The sequence below is a fragment of the Felis catus genome, chromosome A3 (genome assembly GCF_018350175.1).
Source record: "Felis catus isolate Fca126 chromosome A3, F.catus_Fca126_mat1.0, whole genome shotgun sequence".
Lineage (NCBI taxonomy): Eukaryota > Metazoa > Chordata > Mammalia > Carnivora > Felidae > Felis > Felis catus.
The window spans coordinates 76,210,684-76,231,712 of NC_058370.1; the positions used below are offsets into that span (position 1 = coordinate 76,210,684).

The 21,029-nt window shown below is 36.9% G+C and overlaps 1 long non-coding RNA gene across 1 annotated transcript; it reads left to right on the forward strand.

Moving 5' to 3' along the window:
- Positions 1-14,220: 14,220 nt before the first annotated feature.
- LOC109498601 lies at positions 14,221-20,544 on the forward strand. Its single transcript, XR_002155431.2, has 2 exons — positions 14,221-15,416; positions 20,490-20,544. It is a non-coding gene; the product is annotated as an uncharacterized LOC109498601 (long non-coding RNA).
- Positions 20,545-21,029: the final 485 nt, after the last annotated feature.

Consider the following 21,029-nt stretch of genomic DNA (forward strand, 5'->3'; position numbering starts at 1 on the left):
ACAAAGGAAAACACCTACTACTTTCAGTACCTATTTGGTTGCAGGGATCAACTATGGGTGAGAATTCCTGTGGCAACAGATAAAAAGAAAAATCTAACTCCGGCTGGGTATAGATGGCTGCCTCAATCATCCATTTAACAGCATGTTATTGTGGGATCACAATAGTACACATTACATTTTGGCAAGCATTTTACCTTAGGTTTATATTTGTATGCAATAAGATTTCAGATATTATTTCACTTGCTCCTTTGCCAGGTATGCTGGACAGATAATATACTCATTTTCTAGGTAAAGAACGTGGGGCCTGAGCAGTTTGTCTGTCAACAAGTTAATCATTCAGTTAGATGAGGAGGGACCAGGACTGGTGTTCTTTCCACAGTTTTCCCCAGCTACCTAGTGTTTTTTGTTTGTTTGTTTGTTTGTTTGTTTGTTTGTTTTAAGTGTCTCCCAAATCTCCCACGAACATCACCAAGGGGCTTCATCAAGATGCCGATCTCCAGGCCCCCTCTCAGTTGGTCTATGTCAGCCTCTGGAGAAGGAGTCTAGGTATTTCCATTTTTAAACTCGCTGCCCAGGTAATTCTTATGCACACGCAGAGAATTTTAAATGCACTGCCTATACCTCTGCCGCACTAAACAGTTGAGGTCCCACCCCTGCAAAGTATACGTTATACAATCAGGGAATGGGGCGAATGGGGAGTGTGATACCCTTCTGTGGATCCTCCTGGGGATTTTCTGACATGGTGAAATATAGGGTAATTAGCAAACTATCCTGAAAACATTGTTCTGAATTTTTCCAGCAATGTCTGAGAAGGATAATTATAGAATAATGAGCATAAGCCTAAACAAAAAGGAGAAAAAATTTGCCTTCAAAAAAGTAGCACCTTAAGAATTTTTGAAAGGTGCCTCGACAAAACGGAGTGGTGACGTGATTGAAATTTGAAGCATACTGCTGGTTCCCATAGGGTCCAGTAAACTCCCACTATAGATAATATGCATGCACATTCTTTCTGATAGGATCTGAAAGCAAAAGAATTAGCCGTAAGCTCAGAGTTGCCATGATTTATGTTTTTTAATAGCCCCTCCTTTCCATTTCCTGGTCAGCGTTCTGGATGATTGTTCCATTTAGCGCATATTCTCTAGTTTGTTTCTTTTGCTTCAAGTCTATTTTACATTTTCCTGTACTGAACTGCGTTTGCCATCTGCTGATCCAATTACTTATACAATCCAAATCCTTTTGAGTCTGATTGTTTTGTTCCTCATTATTTGCTCAGCCTCCAGTTTTAGTATCCTCTGTAAACTCTAAAATCTTGTTTTCAATACCTCATCTGAATTACTTATATACAATACAACCCAATTAGCTCAAACTTTAGGTTTTCCTAAGGCTACTTGTGTCTGAGGGGATTTAGATTAGTTGAGTGGATTTGGATCCTAAGAAAGCCCTGACAATTCACTCATCTAAGGACAGCTGATCCATCAGGAATTGAGCCATCCTCTTTAAATGGGAAGGAATTGAAAAGCAGGAGAGATACATATTATAAAATGATACTATGTGTAATAACAATATTATCATTGTGGCCATCATCATCTTTATTATTGTTACCAATCACTATTATCTTATCAAATGTTTATTAAGTTCCCATTGTGAGACCATCTCTATGTAAAATAGTGTATCTACCCAAAGACTAGATTGAGGCTATACCAACAGGACAAAGTAAAAGCTTTAACTGCCTACTTTATGCCTCATTTACATCTGTTTCAGTAAATTATGTTTTTTCAACCAAATCTGTCATTTTTATTCAATACCTCAACATAATTTCTCCTGAACTTTATAGGCTGATTTTTCAAGCATGTTATCTAGCAAATAATGGTAAATTTAGGAACAGTGTAGGGCTCAAACCTTGTTCACATGTTTCATTTTCCTTACAAAAATCCTCTGAAGCCACACGATTAATAAGCAGTCGAGAAGTCCATGTTTCAGTAGTGCGTGCAAAGCTAAATAATTCAACTTTCACTCATTGCTCTTTGAAATGCCCTTTCTCCTCCTCCTGTGAAAGCCCATCATCTTTTAATATCTAGTTCAAAGGTCACTTCCTTTATAGAACATTCCCTGCCCCCCTCCCTGAGGCAAAAGTATGCACTCCTTTATTTCTATTCCCATTGTACTTATTAATTTCTATTGTAGCACATGATACATTTTATATTGTTCCTTCCTTAGATCCCCAAAGGGATCATTAAATATAGATTGGATGAATGAATGATTGAATGAATGAATATTAAGCACTCAATTAAAAGTTTATAAAAATTGAAATGTTAGTTACCCAGCTCTGCCTTCAAACATGGAGACTTAGGTCTTACTGAAACTAGCGCTAACGGGATTTCGGCTTTCTGCCATTCTGTTCTTTAGATGCCACAGCCTCCTCTCCCTCCACTCTGATCACAGTTCTAGCTGAAGCGTCTGCCCCATCCAGGTAGGATCCTGGTTTCCAATTCTTCTCCTTCCAGGCAGTGCCCCCTGCTGTGATAAACCCTGCCCACCCACCCCCATCTTTAGGCACACCATGCTTTCATTTCAATGCAGCTCAGGTAGAGGTGGCTTCTGAGTTAGCATCAGGAGAAGTAGCCTAGACCAATTCAGAAGCGGCAAAACTGAACACGCTCTGCTGAATCTTTTAATAGAAAGAACAGAAAGCCTCGAATGCTTCATTGCTTTCAAAATTCTGCACGCTCCAATTTTGGTATTTGGAAAGTCAAGGGGTAAATAGGGCTAGGGGCCCTGAATCCCACTCAAAGATGCACACAGCGGCATGTAGGATGGAGGTTTCTTCTTCAGGAGCAATAGCAGAGATATATAAGAGATCCATACTTTCTTTACCCTTCCCAGCCCTGAGGGGTGACTAACTTTGGTAGTTTGTTTGCTTCCTACTAATCCCACTTGGCATTTATCAGACCCTATCTTCTTTACTGTTTATCTTTCTTTCCTGCACACCTACCAACTCAACTAGACTTTAAACCCCTAAATGTTATTCTTTTTCTTTTCCCAGCCACTAACACACACTGCCTTCTCCATAATAGATGTTCAGTAAATGTTTATTTTAAAAGTATGTTCATTTTATTTCAACAAATATTTACTGAGATGCTAAACTACATACTTTGGGGAGGAGCCTGAGCAAGACATGGTCTTTGAACTCCTTAAGTTAAAGTTACCTAATGATGAAAAACTAAACACATAGAAACCATTAAACAAGGTGATAAGAGACTTAAAAGGAAGAAATCCAGGGTAATTTTGTAGTTGAAACCGCTCTTTTCCAGACTACAAGTTGCATATAATGCATCAGGTTGATGATGATCACAGTAAAAGCTTATTCTTACTTTCTCTAAAAACTAACTTATACTATTAACTTCTGTGGTTTCTACTATTTTTCTTTTGGATTACCCCTATCTCTATGAGAGTCCTTAGCTCTAATAAAAAGAAATTACCACATGCCTATATACCCCTGCTACCAAAAATGCTGAATCAAAGCAGGCAAGATGAAAGGTGCATGCATACCAACCTGAAAATCATGTATTTGTAGGTGGTGGGGTTTTGTTTGTTTGTTTGTTTGTTTGTTGGGTTTTTTTAAGGCTAGCATTTTATCTTCCTTTCAAATTTCCTTATGACCTTGACAAAAGAACCAGCTTTCTTCTTCTTTTGAAGATGGCTCTCTGCTTAGGCTAATTTTCCTCACTAATAATGATTGTTTATTCAAAGATACAGTGACTCAGAACCTTCAGAGCCTGGAGGCCAACAGGCAGTACAAGCCCAGGGAGCATAGTAGAGAGAGGGCCAAAACTGCACTTGAAGTAGAATTTGGAAGAGGAGACAAGTGTAGAGAAAGGAATAGTAGAAGAGAAAGCAAACTAGGTCCTAACCGGGAGTGTGTAGATTTGGAGCCAATTTTCTGTTTCATTGGCTTGTAATCAGTATTTTCAGGAAGAACTTTGCACAACTTTATCCAAGTCCCCATTTTGTCCCTTTTATTCTCGATGGTTCATTTTCCATGAATGACTTCCAGATTTCAGCACTTTCATTATATTTTCCAAAGTAGGTGTAATTTTTATATGCAAACATGTATTGATCCATCTCAGAATCAATTCTTGTTTTGTAGAAGGCTTCACTTCTGTTTTTCCTTCGGTGCTATTATTATTCCTCTATCATCTCCAGTTGTCTTTTTGTGTAGTAAAACAGACTCATTACTATCTATACCAGATATATATTTTGTAAAAAATATATACATAGGATGTTCATGTGTTCCAAATAAAAAATAGGCACATAGATCCAAAGAGAAAATTTCTTTGGTTTGTAAAATTTTTTGCATAAGGTGTCATATAGGGCTGTAAAAATTAAATAACATTTCTTTATAAATGCAAAGAGTTGCCTTTATTAAAAAAATAAAAATATATATTATGTACATGTATATATACATATATATGTATATGTGTATATATATATATATACATATAAATGTGTATATATGTATATGTGTATATATATGCATATATACATATGTGTATAGGTGTATATATATGTATATATACATATGTGTATGTGTGTATATATGTATATATACATATATGTATATGTGTATATATACGTATATATACATATGTGTATATGTGTATATATACGTATATATGCACATATACGTATATGTGCATATATACGTATATATACACATATACGTATATGTGCATATATACGTATATATACACATATACGTATATGTGTATATATACGTATATATACACATATACGTATATGTGTATATATACGTATATATGTATGTATATGTATACGTATATATGTATATATTTTTTGTATGTACATGAAGTAAATATGTATTTCAGAAAAAAATGTGTATCAGTTACAATAATAGTGCATTTTATTTTGTCCTTCATCGACTATTGAACTTGATGGCATATTTTTATGTTCACATTTGCTTGACATTGGGTAAATTAGAAATACTTAATTCTTCTTAAATGTCCATGAACATTTCTGGGAAAATGTCAGAATAATTGATTTGGATTATCAAGAAAAATCTTATTCTTTCGTTGGCCATTGGTAACTTTTTTGACCTGTGAAGTTGTTCATCAGTAAAGATGCCCATTGCCTCCTTTGTAGTTGATAATGAGATGTTTAGCTTATACCTTTTCTTTATATTTGAACTACTAATTGTTCTCAATATATCTTGAGTATCTTACAGTGTATTTGAATATCTTACTTTCAGAAACACATTCAATTTAGATCACTGTCCATACTGAAAAATATTCCCAAACAAAATGGAAAAAATATTGTCCAAAACTTTCCACAGAGTCTTTTTCTTTACCTTCCTTTCGATATTATTTTACATGCATTTATTAATGTTAGTTCCTTTGAAAGAACATGACTGAGTATACTTGCTAGCTACTAAAGAAACAAGACCAAATTTCTGTTCTCATGAAGTTTCACAGGAGACAATGAAACAGAATAAAGCTAACTCAACTATTTCACACAGAAATTAAATTTGTCCCCTGGACCTCATCTGTGACCTGCTCTTAAAAATAAAAATTACCAGCAAGAAAGTCATTGATAACATTTCATACAATTTATTGCATAGATCTTAGAGAGAAACATAACAATGCCATCTGGATCTAAATGCCTTCTGAGATGAAGCACTGATTCTGATTCCCTCTACAGTGACTATTAAAGTGGAAATTAGGGACCCTGGTGGCTCAGTTGGTTGAGCATCTGACTTCAGCTCAGTTCATCATCTCACATTTCATGAGTTCAAGCCCTGTATCAGGCTCGCTGCTGTCAGCCTGGAGGCATCTTTGGATTCTCTGACCTAACCCCCACTCTGCCCCTCCCCCACTCACACTCACTCTCTCCAAAAGGAACCAACATTAGAGAAAGAAAGAAAGAAAGAAAGAAAGAAAGAAAGAAAGAAAGAAAGAAAGAAAGAAAGAAAGGAAGGAAGGAAATTCAGGTTTAATACAAAACTTCTCCCTTCAGTCAACTAGAGAGAAACTTCAACTCATGCCATTATAAGAAATCTGGTCACAGATTTCTAAAGTGCCACAAAACTATAACCCTGTCTTTCACAACAAATGTGTCCTCCAAACAGAAATCAGGTAAATGTATTAAAAGGAACTGTCAGTGGCCTCACATAGGGTCTGCTCCCCAACTTTTTATCAGAAAATTTGCCTTTATTGACAGTAAAACCATTCAAATGATTTTTCTTGAATGTTTGTTCTCAGAGTGCTCCCAAATTTTAATGCCGAAAAACATATTAAGAGTGGCATACAAGTTTTGTACTGTTGTTGACATTGCTTTTTTATATATCATATGATATTGGGAGCAGGATGGCTGAACTGCACGTATGTTGTATTTTAATTTGACCTGCCATGAGCGCTTGGGATAGACATAATAAAAAACACTCTTGCTTTAGAAACATACGTGTATCATATTAGGAAAGGAAAGGGGATACTGAACCAGGTCTTTTTTATACATTATAAAGGTATTTCTCAAACCACCTTTCTGACATATTTGTCTCTATCGATTAGATGCCATTAGACTGACATTGTCTGACCTGTCTACATCTATCAATTGCTAAGCTGTTGATGCCTGATTCCCAGGATACTTTAGCACCTAGCCCTAAATATGAATATTATTCATAAGCTTTTTTACTAAACAGATCAATAATTATGTGCATATTAAATATGCATTATTGCTGTTGTTAACAGTGCCCTTTAGCTGGCCACAGATTATGCTTTTCTGTTGAGGCTGCCACAGATGATAAACATTTCATTAGCAACACTTAGAATGTACATGCGAGATACCATATCCCCCAGAGAGTATATGTGAATTATAAGGAACCTGTTTAGTGTTAGGGTAAGTACATATTCCCTACAGTTTTCATTGTATTTCCATTCTGGGTGCCACAAACCCTACCATTAAATATGTTTTGCCCACTTAAAAACTGCTTTGTGGGGATGGCATGTCTTAATTGTTCCCAAGACAATGCCTAATGCAGTGCTGTGATGGGCCTTCCGTTAAACTAATAGGCAGGCAAGTTGCCGCCTGGCTTCAGCAGATTTTAAAGCGCTAATGAAACACACTGTACTAAACAAAAAAATCTTGTTATCAGAGGAAGAAAAATAAGATTCCAGAGAGCCTTTCTGTGTTTTAGCTTTTACAAATAAAAACAGGCAACAAACGCATTTTACTGACGGACGGCAAAGCTTCTATTGTCTTTATACATAATATGTTTTAGGCCTACGAACAGAGAAAGATTGGTGCCAAGTTTTCCAAAGCAACTAATTTGTGCATAAAAATTATGCAGAGGAAGACAAAATCAGCTAGTTGCCCTTACAAATCAGGCAGTTGTGCCTGTAAAACAGGTAATGGCATATTTTGCACCAGCAATTACCTTTCTTGCACCTGTGAGTGCCTATTTTGCATATGTAAGTAGGTCCCCGTTTATTGCATTTAAAGCTGCCACCTCAGCTTCTTTAGGTAAACTTTATGTTTTTACTAAATGTCACTCTGAAACAAAAAGAGGGGGGCATTTCTATAGTGGGTTTATGTGTAGATGTGCACGTGTGTGCCTGTGTGTATGCTTTTTAAATAACTGTAAAATTGATGCTAACTTCATTTGATTTTAACTACTGTACCTTGCAGGGCCGTGTTCAGTGATATAAAATATTTCATTTTGGTTTTATGACATAAATGTCTAAATGTCCTGCTGCTGAGATGTATCAATCAAATCAAAGGTTCAAATTTAATACTATCCAGGTGCCAGGATGAGAGGGAAAACGATACTTCAGTTCACAGTCAACCGATACAGAATGTCTTCACAGTCAATAACAGGCTCCTGCATGTACCTCTTGTAAAGCCATTACTTCAGGGTTCATAAAGTGAGATGCAGCATTTCTGACAATTCTGCAGGGGTTTTCCCCTTATCTATATATAAAAAAACTGTTACTTGCATGAAGAAGGGAAAATATCAAATTCACTTTTCATAGGATCATTTTAGATAGGCATTATAAGCAATTAAAATCCACAGGGTTTCAAGGACAGTTCACAGCTTTTTGATAAACTGAAGCAAACCCCGAATCCATTTTTATAATCCCACCGCATATAGTAGTGAGTCATTCTGAAGCTATCAAACTGAATGCCTGAGTACTTCTTACTGGCCTATTATTTATCATTAAATATCCAAGAGGGTGCACAAGACATGATCAACTCAGCAGACCACACCACTAGACACAGGTCCAGGAAGCAAAATTTCAAGCAAGAGTATCCAATTGTATTTCATTACTTGCCAGCTTTATGGCAAATAGCATACTGTATTTGTCGATCTTCATCTAGGCAATTGTATGGGGAAAGTTTATGATCATGAGGATAGATTTCAGACCTACGAGTGAGGAGGTCTGTTTCAAAAGCAGGGAAGGGAAAGTCTTGCTTCTGTCTTGAGGCTCTCTAGAAGTTGTGACATGATTGCCTAATGACCACAGAACTTCCGGCCCTTTTATAAGACAAGATTTGCCACAGATATATTGTAATATGTTAGGTTATAGTGAGAAAAAAGAATATACTACTGTGATTTAGAAGCTGGCTACCAGAAGGAGGAATGATAAGCCTGAGACCACCAGATAACAAAAGGGAAGTAAGAAAAGGAGGGTTCTTTCCTCTCTCCAGACTATCTTTTGGCCAAGAGAAAAGGATTTGAAATAGTTTACCCTAGAAATTAAAGAAATAATAATTTTCTACATGTACAAAGCCATTCTTTTAAACTAGGTGTCATCAATTTCTTTTTATAAAGAGACATAGTAAACATTGTAGGTTTTGGGGGCCATATGGTGTCATTGTTAACAACTCAGCTCTTCCATTGTAGCAAAAACCAGCCATAGACAATACAGAATGAAAAGGGGGGGGGTGGCTGTGTTCAATAAAATTTTATTTATAAAAACAGGCAGTGGGCCAGATTTAGTTTGTAGGCTGTAGTTTGCCTACACCTGCTCTAAATGAAAAACGAAAACAAACAAAAAATATTATGGGTTCGAACAAAACCAATGTCTATAAAGGCAACAGGAAATGTTTGCCAATATCAATATTCACATCTTCCTTCTTAAGGAACACCCATCTTGTGGGGGTCTTTATAGCTACAGTCAAGTGTGGGGTCCCTAACTCAGGTTTCCTTTTTTTTTCCTTTTCAACATTATATCCTTTATTCCAATTGTTAACACCAGATAAACAGTTGTTAATTTTGTGTGTATGTGTTTGGGTGGATGGGGGTAGTCATATAATAGGCACAACACTTTAGCTACTTGTACACAAAGAGTACAGAACAACATACAAAAAAACCGTGAATGTTCTTAGAAAAAAAATTCTATTTTTAATTTGAGAGAGAGAGAGAGAGAGAGAGAGAGAGAGAGAGAGAGAGCGCGAGAGCTCACACACACAAGTGGGGTAGGGGTAGAGGAAAAGAGAGGGAGAATCCCAAGCAGGCTCCATACTCAGTGCAGAGCCTGATGCAGGGCTCGATCCTACAACCCTCGATCATGACCTGAACTGAAATCGAGAGTCGGGAGCTCAACTGACTGAGCCACCCAGGCACTCCTCTTAGAAATATTTTTGTAGAAAAGTATTTGAAAAGAAGAAAAACATTAATTCATTTAATTCATTAATTTGTGTGTTAGATAAACAGGTAAAAGAGCAAAAAAAATCACCTCTTCTTTATTCCTTTTCTTCAAATATGAAGAAGGAGAAGGAAGAGAAGGGAAGGAGGAGAAGAGGTAACAACACCTAACATGTACCAAGCATTGTGCTACGTGTTTTTTGTGCACTAATTCTAGCAGATTTATTTCTAGCAAAACTGTGAATTTGGCTCTAGTACTAAAAGCCAGTTTATGTACGAGGAAACTGAAGCTGATCAAGGATTCAGTAACTTGTTCAGGGCTACCCAGCTAGTAAATGACAGAACAGGAATGTTCTGGAATGCTCGATCAGTATTTACATGGAAAAGTATTTCTGAAGTCGCCAATTCATATATCAAATTTAAAAACCAGCAAATATCAAATGAAGCAATAGAAGACCCATAATTTCTTATTTGAAAAAGATCTCATATTGACTATAATTTCTCTTGGATACTATTTATATCCTAAGTTATAATCATACCCAGAAAAATACACATTACTTCTCAGAATTCCTTCTGTAAGATGTCCCATGGGTAGGTAGCTTCACTGGATGACCCTTTTCAGACTCCCCTGACATGACAGTGACCTTTTACCTAGACTGGAGCCTATGAACTGTTACCATATGTCTCAATATAAGGTCTGATACCTAACTTCCACTTTTCTGTGTTAACGTGTGTGTGTGTGTGTGTGTGTGTGTGTGTGTGTGTGTGTGTGTAAACTACCCTAACCCAACTCTACCCTACCACTTGGTCCTGTTCACCATACCTGTAAAGTATGCTCAGTATGATATTTTAGATTCTATTAATGCTATTCACCCTACTTGAAATACCTTTCCTCCATCCCAGTCCTCTTTGTGGATTCAAATCAATGAGTAGAAATAATAAATGGCTCTTTAAGCTTCTGCTCAAAATTGGCACCATCATTGCTACTCATATTTCATTGTCGAAAACTAGCCATATCGACAGGGGTACTGCATACTGCTCTGGAAGGAAACACTGTAAGCCCCATAGCAATAGGCAGGAAGGTCCAATATTTTCATATAGAAGGAGAGAATGAATATTTGAGAGTGATAAAATCAAAACCTAATAGAACAAAGAAATTGTGGCTAGGAAATGTGCCAGGGTGACATGGACAATCTGGTGAGTCTTACTGTCACTGCCACAACCTACACTTGTCACTCAAATCCATTTTATTTCTTCTTCCTACACATAGAATACACTTGATCGCTCTCCAGGGGAGACATTCTGAAGTCCCATGAAGTCATTGCGTCCAACTCAAAGGCCAGGAGTGCCAGGATTCTCCATCCGGTTCAGATGTGGTTTCTCTTGTTCTGGACACCCACACTAAAAGGAAAAAGAAAAGTCAAAAACCTCTCCACACCACCCTACTACCACACACAAGAACAGGAACAGAAACAAGATAGACACTTTAAAAATGGAAGGATGATATGGTATTTTGCTAGGGCTGTCATAACAAAATACCACAGACTGGGGGGCTTTAACAACGTACATTAATTTTCTCACAGTTATGGAAGCTACAAGTTCCAAATCAAAGTGCTAACAGTGTGGCTTCTGTCCTTGACTTGCAGATAGCCACCTTCTTGCTGTGTCTTCATGTGGCCTTAACACTGTGCACATACATCCGTGGTATCGGTGGGTTCAAATTTCCTCTTCTTAAAAGGACACCAGTCAGCTAGGAATAGAGCCCACCTTAACTGCCCCATTTTAAAGCAATCACCTCTTCAGGGGCACCTGGGTGGCTCAGTAGATTAAGCATGCTACGTGGCCTCAGGTCATGATCTCACGGTTGGTCAGTTTGAGCCCCGCATGGGACTCTGTGCTGACAGCTCAGCACCTGGAGCCTGCTTCTGATTCTGTGTCTCCCTCTCTCTCTGCCCCTCCCCTGCCTATGCTCTGTCTCTCTGTGTCTCTCAAAAATGAATAAATGTTTAAAAAGTTTTTTTAAATAATCACCTCTTAAAGTTTCCACCTTTGAATACAGTCACATTTCACATACTGGGAGTTAACATTTCAAGTGTGAACTTGATGGGAGACAGGATTCAGCCCATAATAAATGGGAAACACACAGCACTTGTAAACTATAGGCCTTTTACTCTGGGGTGCGGAGGTTCCTTGATAAGAACCTGATTCTACTGTGGAAGAAAATTCTTTGTCCATTGTTCTCTATGGCTCCTGAAGCCATCTGCAAAATATTCTTCCTTTTTCATTGTCCTGCTGGGTACATCTTTAATAGCCATAGGAGAAGAGGCCCTCCTTGGTAACCATACAGATCTGCAGCCCACCTCTTTCTTTGGGAAGATATGGGACCAAAGGTGGTTTGGAAATTTCAAATAGTCAAAGACAGTCAAGATTTTTATTGGCAGCACATTTTCCTTAAAAACATACCAGGCTTATAATCTCTTTGTTCCAATAATATGTGCATCCAAAGTTATTTTCAAGGTATTGTTCTCAGATCTACTTTATTTCCTAACTTTGTAATCCCTATAACTGCCGTTCTCTCTCCTACTGCCCACATCTCTCTCTGTCTCTTTCTGTACTAGGCAGGATTCTAAAATGGCCCCCAAGATTACCAGCCCCTGAAGTACATGTCCTGGATAGGTACTCTCCTTGAGTGTGAGTGAGGCATCTAAAAATGATAGATGTCATTTCTGAAATAAAGTTATGTTATATGATAAAGGTGGAAGAATTTTTATAGATGTAATTGTGGTTCCTAATCTTGTGCCTTTGAGTTAATCAAAAGGGACATTACCCTGGGTGGGCCTGGCCTAATCAGTTGAACCTTTAAAAGAGGGTCTATAGATCAGGCAAATGAATCAGCAGAAGCTGTCTCTCTTCTCCTGGCCCTGAACAAGAAAATTGCTATGAGTTCTACAGATGCAACGAAATGAATTCTACCAACACTATGTGAACTAGAAGACATCAGATGGGACCCCGACATCAGATGGGACCACAACCCCAGCTGATACCTCGATTGCATCTTTGTGAGAAAAAGGATCCAATTAACCCATGCCCAGACTCCTGAGCCACAGAAGCTATGAGACAACTAAATGGATATTTTTGTTTTCTTAACAGCTTTATTGAGATATAATTTATATACCATGAAGCTATGAACGTAGCTCTAACCCACTACATTTGTGTAAGTTGTTACATAGCAATGGAAAAAGAATGCATTCTCTTTCAAGAAAATGACAGTTCTTTTAAGGCTTTTATAACTAAATGGGAAGACTCAAAGTTATTTTGAGTTTTGGCCCTCGTCATTTTCCTGAGGTGGTAACTTTTATTAGACATTTGAGCCTCAAAGCCTTTATTAATACTATTTCTTACCGAGTAAGTTCTAGAAGCAGTAGGCTTTTCCAACCCTAAAAGGCCACATCTCTGAACCACGTATTTCCTTTCATTCCTGCTACAAACCAGACAACGCTTTCCTAAGCAAATCTCATTATTATAATACCTCACCACACAGAGTCAACAGATACTAAGATACACTACCGATGTTTTCTTTTCCAATACCGTGACATGGAGCTCCTGGCTCGGTGTTCATTTACATGGTCTGCTTCCCAAATTACTGCCAACAGTTTTCTGTAATGATTTGTCACTGTAGAACAAGGATCGCCTTTTCCCCCCTACCCCCCAATATCTATTTCCTTATTGCCTTCTCTCAAGTATTGTACTTGAGAGGTAGTTAGCATATTCTGGATTTGGATGATGGCCATCCCCCACTTCTGCTATGAATTTCTGAATAGGTCCTGATGGGCTAGACTAACTCCAAAAATTTCAGAGGCTTAATACAAAAAAAGTTTGGTGAGGTTTTTGCCCAATTAAAATCCAGTAGGGCTGAGCAATCCTCTTCCGTCTTGTAGCTCCCCGTCGAGAATTTACGGACATTAGGATCACATAGCAGAGGTGGGGAGAAGTGCGGGAGGCACATTGGCTCTTAACTGCCTGGACCCGAAAGTGACACATTTCACTTCTACTCACAATCCATCAGATAGACCTAGTCACATGGCTCCATTCCAAATTAAACACAACAGGGAAGTAAGAGAGCAATCGGAATATTTGGTGATCCTAGTCTCTGCCATAGGAGAGTTGAAACATGTCATGTATACTTTTCTAGTTTATCAGTTTCACTGTTGATTCCATATAAGTATTAGGGAGGGAAAGCAGGGGTTTCAGAAAAAAGAATCAAGAAGCAAGCAGAGCAGAACCAGGGTATAAGCAGAAAAGAAGGAGGAAATTCTAAATGAAGAAGGGAAAAAGGAGAAAAGTAATGAATCAGCTTATTCATATTTTGTTAAAGCCCTTCTGGGGCGAATGCGTTTCTTTCAGGAACGGAACATCTTCTTGTCTCCAAAGAGTCCCTGCAGTTACCTGCTTTTCTTCCACGTGCTGAAGAATTATTGAAAAATTCAAATCGTGCTTCACTTAAGCACAGTGGTGCAAGGTTAATTAGATGTACCAGTATAAAGTTTTATAGATTCACCTAAGTGTACCTGCTATACTTGTGAAGGATGATATCGCATGCCACAGCTGCACAGTAGCATTTATAAGATAATATAAATAACTGCTACAGAGATTTTTTTTTTTATACAAGCGTAGTTATCATAAGTATCACATTGAACTTCCAGCAAATCACAAAGCTTTATATTGAACATTTCTCTTTGGATAATACCAACTGGAGCTCCCATTTTAAGAGAGTGGCTCACTTCAGGAAACCCCCAGGCTCAGTTTAAATCAAAACAATGACAAAAAATCTGGAGGAACAAGTGAGAAAATTTCATTAAACATCCTAATATTATTGTCTTTAAACAATGAAATGTAAATGTTTAAAGATTTATAAATTGCAGCTCTTTTGCTGACTTTTTTGGTTCTCCATTGCATTACACAAAGCGTAGACGCTATAACCACACAGACTACAAGCATTTTATTAAATTGAATGAGGGCACGCTTCAGTAGAAAAGATCATTAGACTAGAATTCAGGATCACAGCGTTTTAACCGCAGAACCGTCTATCTGGTTGCATAAACTCCTGCAGGTCACTTCACTTTCTCTGGTCCTGATTTTTCTCATCTTTAAGATGAAAGTGTCAGCGCCTTTCAAGCTTTCCCCGAAGGTTCTAGAAGCGTCTTTGTGGTAGGCTGAATATTGGTCTTCCAAACATGCCCATGTCCTACTTCCTGGAAACTATGCGCATGTCACGTGACATAACAAAAGGACTTTACATATGTAGTTAAGGTTAGGAACCGGAATGTAAAGGGAGGAGCCTGCATTATCCAGGTGGGCCAAATCAGTCGCCTGAGCCCTCAAAAGCTCTTTTAGCTAGAGCCGCAGAGACAAGTGGGATGTCACAGAAAAAGAAGCCAGCAAGATTCCAACTCAGAGAAGAGCTTGGCCAGCCTTGACTGGAGTGAGGTCAGGGCTTCGTGGAAAACCATGGCAAAGAATGCAGAACGGCTTGTGGAAGTAAAACAAGCCCTTGCCTGACATTTGACGAGGGAAGAAGGACCCCAGTTCCACACATGAAGAGAGGGTTATTCCAGCAAGGACTTGAAGGAGTCTGAAAGCAGATTCTTCTCAGAACCTTCTGATAAAAGCCCAGTTGCCCAACACCTTGGTTTCCGTCTTACGAAGCTCAGAGCTTCTGACCTACAGAATGGTGCGATAATCTGTAAGGGTCGTTGTGGTAAGTCACCGTATTTGTGGCTATTTGCTATGATGACGACAGAAAGCTAACACAGTATCCAAAAGCAATCACTGCACACAGGAATGTTTTTGAAATCTCATGCACTATCCAAAATAAACCATGTGAATGTTGCATAAAGCATAATATAAAACAGTGTGGTTTAGCCCCACAATAATGTTTCAAATTCCCTCTGATTAAAACAAAACATATTTGTTGTATATCATATCATCACTTAAATTTTCAAACTTAAAGTTTCAAAAATTCTGTACCTTAGAGTAACCCAGGCACCTCACTGTACTAGATAGGGCGACAAATTCCAGTTTGAGAAATAAACAATCAGGTGGCCTTCAAAGTCTCTCATGGTGCTATTATTTTAGTGTAATTGTATGAAACTAATATTAAAATAGGTATAAGTTGAAGGACACGTATAAATACGATATGGTTTATTTACAACAGAGAGCAGGACATGGGACACTATAATTTCAGGATAAGTGGCCAAATAACAAAGGAATTTACATTTATGGCCCACTTGCAAGCAATGTTTAGCTCTGCCGAGTATCTTAGCTACATGGAAGCTGTATTTCTCCAGATTATCTGATCTGAATTATACCCAGACCCAGCCAAGTCAAACTGGGAATATTATTTAATGCAAGATACAATGGCAATAATGTAACCAAGGTACACATTATGCTCCTGGACTACAAATTGTAGCAGATTTTGTTTTAATGCGTTATTAAATAAAAACCCAGGAATATGTAGGCTTCGTGGCACCAAAACTATTGTGTGGTTGCAACCATAGCTATAACTGTCCATCTGCGGTATGGGAGAAAGAAGGTTAGTATAAAATGGAAAAAGGCAGGTAAAGTAGAGCAGGTATAAATAATGATTTGACCTGGAAATACAAGTTATCATAGTAAATGATTTGGAGCAGTTCTTAATATGTTTAGATCAATTTAAGAGGGACAAATATCCGGGTAAGTAGGATTTGATATTAACAAAGAAGTGTCACTTCTTTACAAGTGAGTATGGGAGGCAGGAGATTATGCACGTGTCTTTATTAGCAAGAGGGGTATTATTTACTCATATCAGAACTCCGACACATACATGTCTTTTTAAAAATGGAAACATACTAGACACATAACATTACATTAGCTTCAGGTGTACACACAGTGAATCAACAAATCTATACAATGATCACTATAAGTGTAGCTATCATCTGTCACCATATGATGTTATTATAATACCATTGACTGTATTCCCTATTCTGTACCTTTCATCCCGGTGACTTTTCATTCCATAACTGCAAGCCTTTACCTCCTACCCCCTTAACCCATTTTGGCCATACCCTCATCTTTTCCCCTCTGGCAACCATTAATTTATTCTTTGTATTTATAAGTCTGTTTCAGCTTTTTGTTTTGTTTGTTTATCTTGTTTTTTAGATTCCACACATTAGTGAAATCATAAGGTATTTGTCTTTCTCTGTTTGACTTATTTCACTTAGCATAATACCCTCTACATCCATTCGTGTTGTAGCAAATGGCACAATCTCACCCTTTCTATGCCTAAATAATACTTAGTTGTGTTTATTATATATTCATTCATCCATTGATGGACACTTGAGTTGCTTCCATATATTGATTATTATGAATACTGCTGAAATAAACATAGGGGTGCATATATCTTTCTGAATTATTGCTTTTGTTTTCTTTGGGTAAATACCCAGCAGTGGAATTACTGGATTGCATGGTATTTCTATTTTTAATTTTTTGAGGGAACTCCTAATTGTTTTCTACAATGTCTGTACCAATTTATATTCCCATTAACAGTGCATGAAGGTTCCCTTTCCTCCATGTCCTTGCCAACACTTGTTATTTCTTGTCTTTTTTATTCTAGCCATTCTGACAGGTGTAAGATGATATGTCATTGCAGTTTTGATTTGCATTTCCCTGATGATTCGTGATGGTGAGCATCTTTTCATGTGTCTGTTAGTGATCTGTACGTCTTCTTTGGAAAAATGTTTATGTGGGTTGTCTGCCCATGTTTAATCAGATTGGGGTTTTTTGGTGTTGGGTTGTGTAAGTTCTTTGTGCATTTTCGATATTAACCTCTTATTGGATATATCATTTGCAAATATCTTCTCCCATTCAGTAGGTTGCTTTTTTTGTTTTGTTGATGGTTCCTTTGGCTGTGTAAAAGCTTTTTATTTTGATGTAGTTCCAACAGTTTATTTTTGCTTTTGTTTCCCTTGCCTGAGGAGACATATCTAGAAAAATGTTGTGAAGGCTAATGTCAAAGGGATTACTGCATATGTTTTCTTCTAGAAGTTTTATGGTTTCAGGTCTCACATTTGGGTCTCTCATCCATTTTGAGTTTATTTTTGTATATGTTGTAAGAAAGTGGTCTAGTTTCCTTTTATTTTGCATATAGCTGTTTTCTCAGGCCTTTTACTGAAGAGACTGTCTTTTCCCTGTTGTATATTGTTGGCTCCTTTGACATAGATTAATTGACCATGTCAGTGTGGGTTTATTTCTGGGCTCTCTATTCTGTTCCATTGATCTATGTATCCGCTTTTGTGCCAGTGCCATATTGTTTTGATTCTTATAGCTTTGTAGGATCTCTTTAAATCTAGGATTGTGATACCTCCAGTTTTGTTCTTCTTTCTCAAGACTGATTTGGCTATTTGGGGTCTTCTGTGGTGCCATACAAATTTTAGGATTGTTTATTCTAGTCATGCAAAAAATACTCTTTCTACTTTGGTAGGGATTGCATTGATCTGAAAATTGTGGGTAGTATGGACATTTTAACAATATTAATTCTTAACCCATGAGGATGGTATGTCTTTCTTTTTGTTTACAATACATACATATTTTAAAATCAAGATATAGGTATAAAATATTATTGATTAAAATATGCATCACTACACACATTAGTGATAACTGGATAACTCCCACCAAAACACAGATTATAATAAAGCTATATTTTATAATTAATTTAAATATTGTTTTAAGCGTATTTATTTATTTTGAGAGAGTGAGAGAGAGCACACCTGGAGGAGGGGCAGAGAGGAGGAGAGATAGAATCCCAAGCAGGCTCTGTGCCATCAGCACATGGACTGATGTGGGGCTCAAACTCGCAAACTATTTGATCACGAGATGAGCCGAGATTAAGACGCTTAACTGACTGTGCCACCCAGGCTCCCCTAAGTAAGTAATTAAAAAGAAAAAAAAGAACAGCTATTAGAAGCCATGAACAACTCAAGACAACTATCTAACTATCCTCTCCTATTTGCAAAAAATTCCAACTTTTTATGAGTATGCACATACGATAATGTGCAATAATTTGCAACATTACACAAATTATGCAGCAAAAAGATTTCTTAATGTAATTTTGATTCAAGCTTTCAATAAACACTATTATTGTACAAATTTTAGTAACTTTTTAGTTTACTGAATAGCAGATAAGAGTTAGCATATTTTTTAAGAAATCTTTGAAATTGCATTGTATTTTCATTTACCCACATGAACCAGAGAAAGGAATTGTATGTATTGATTTGGTTTCTTTCCCATTAAAAGAATCCTGATTATTAGCCAATTGGTATTTCTTAGGCCACGTTTTGAGAATCAGAATATTCAAGAAAACATCAAATAATTATAATTATAGTAGATTTGATAAAAACCAAGGAATTCAAATCATATTCTAAAATATAATATTAATACTTTCTGTTTAACCAAATTTATGAAACTTTTGGATTCTGTATAACTTTCTGTAGCAATTTTCTACAATAACAATACCAATGGCAAGATTCACATGTATCTAATAGAACTAGAGATGCCTGAGAGATTCAGTCCCTTCTAATTTAGTATAGTCTGGCTATCCTGATCTGTTAGTAGAAGAAAATTTGCAATTAATATTCTTTGGTCTTCATGATGAAGATCTCATGTGCAGCACTAGATATGCCAAAAAAAAAGCTTCTTTTGGTCCTATTTAATCTTACCTCACTGATGAAAACCAATATGCACAATAATAAAAGGAAAAGTTACCATAGTAAAGAATTTCAGGTCTTTAAAGTAAAATTTTCAAAAATTTAGCATGTATCAGTACTTTCTAAAACTAGCTATTGCATCAAAGCTAGAAAACTGGAATTATTAAATAAATAAAAAGAGATGGCCATAATATGTAAATATCATCCAAATCAATCAGATTTTCTGTGGAACCAAGTAGAAGTGGGTCTAGAAATCTCAAAAACATAACTGTATGGAATAATTCCCTTCTGAAACACATTAATGGTTATGCAATAAGCTGTCAAAGGGCACCAAGGAATATAAAATTGCTGGGGTGCCTGGGTGGCTCAGTCAGTTAAGTGGCCAACGTCTGCTCAGGTCATGATCTCGCAGTTCATGGGTTCAAGCTCCACGTTGGCTCTGTGCTGACAGCTCAGAGCCTGGAGCCTGCTTCAGATTCTGTGTCTCCCTCTCTCTCTGCCCTTCCCCTACTTGTGCTCTGCCTCTCTCTCAAAAATAAATAAACATTAAATTTTTTTAAAATAAAATTGCCAGTATATATGTGTTGTATACTAATAATTTAATACTATAATATTATGTTAATAATATGTATAAATCAATAACATAGATACCCTAAGACACATTTCACGGACTCAACCACACAAACTTATGGGTAATGTTCAACCCCGATATTTACAACTGGTAGACCACTAGGAGGGAAAAATGCTTTCATTTATTAATTACTTATCTCCTGGGTTACAAAGCCACTCAGAGAGTATTGAGAGAACAATTTTGATATTCTTCCTACATATACTATATTATTTAGTAACTTTTAGTTCAGTGCAGATCATGCCAAAGCAGGCAACAAATATACCTCAAGATGCAAATGTGTTCCTGTTCCATAATTCACACTTTTTTTTTGTACATTGCATTGGTGATGTGATACAACTTTTCCCTGGCATTGGCAGTCAAGTCAGCCCATTCTGTATATTCAAACAATGTGGTCCCCAAATTACGTCATTCTCCTGATATTCTCATATTATTTACTTTTTCCTTCCTTTTCTCTTCACAGGTTTCACCACATTTGGCATATTTTCTTGTTCTATTAAACTAGATCTTCAACATCAGTGAGCCTCTTGTTACTCCTTCCTGAAGAATATATTCCCAGAGACTCATCACAAACTCATAATCCCAGTGTCTAAGGTTATACTCAAAGGAACTCATAGATTGAGAACTAGATTGAAAACAATATCACTTATGTAAATATATTCCATATGCAAAGCTCTATACTCAAAAAAAATTATTAACTCACCAAGCTGAGTTTATCTAACTTGATCCTATTAGCACTTAGACAATCCCACAATCACTTACTCTGATGCCAAAATATATGTAAGTGAAGATCTGGTATTAAGAAAAATCTCCTTTTCACTATCTAGTACTTTTAAATAACATTTTCTTTCTGTACTCATTAACTGGTGCCATATTTGTTTAGCCAACCATATCAGTGTATACTATGCATAGAACCCTTTTTTTAATTCTTAAAGTTATTTTAGAGTTCGGTTATTATATACTGTATAGTACACTTATCTTTAGTATAAAGTTTGGTGACTTT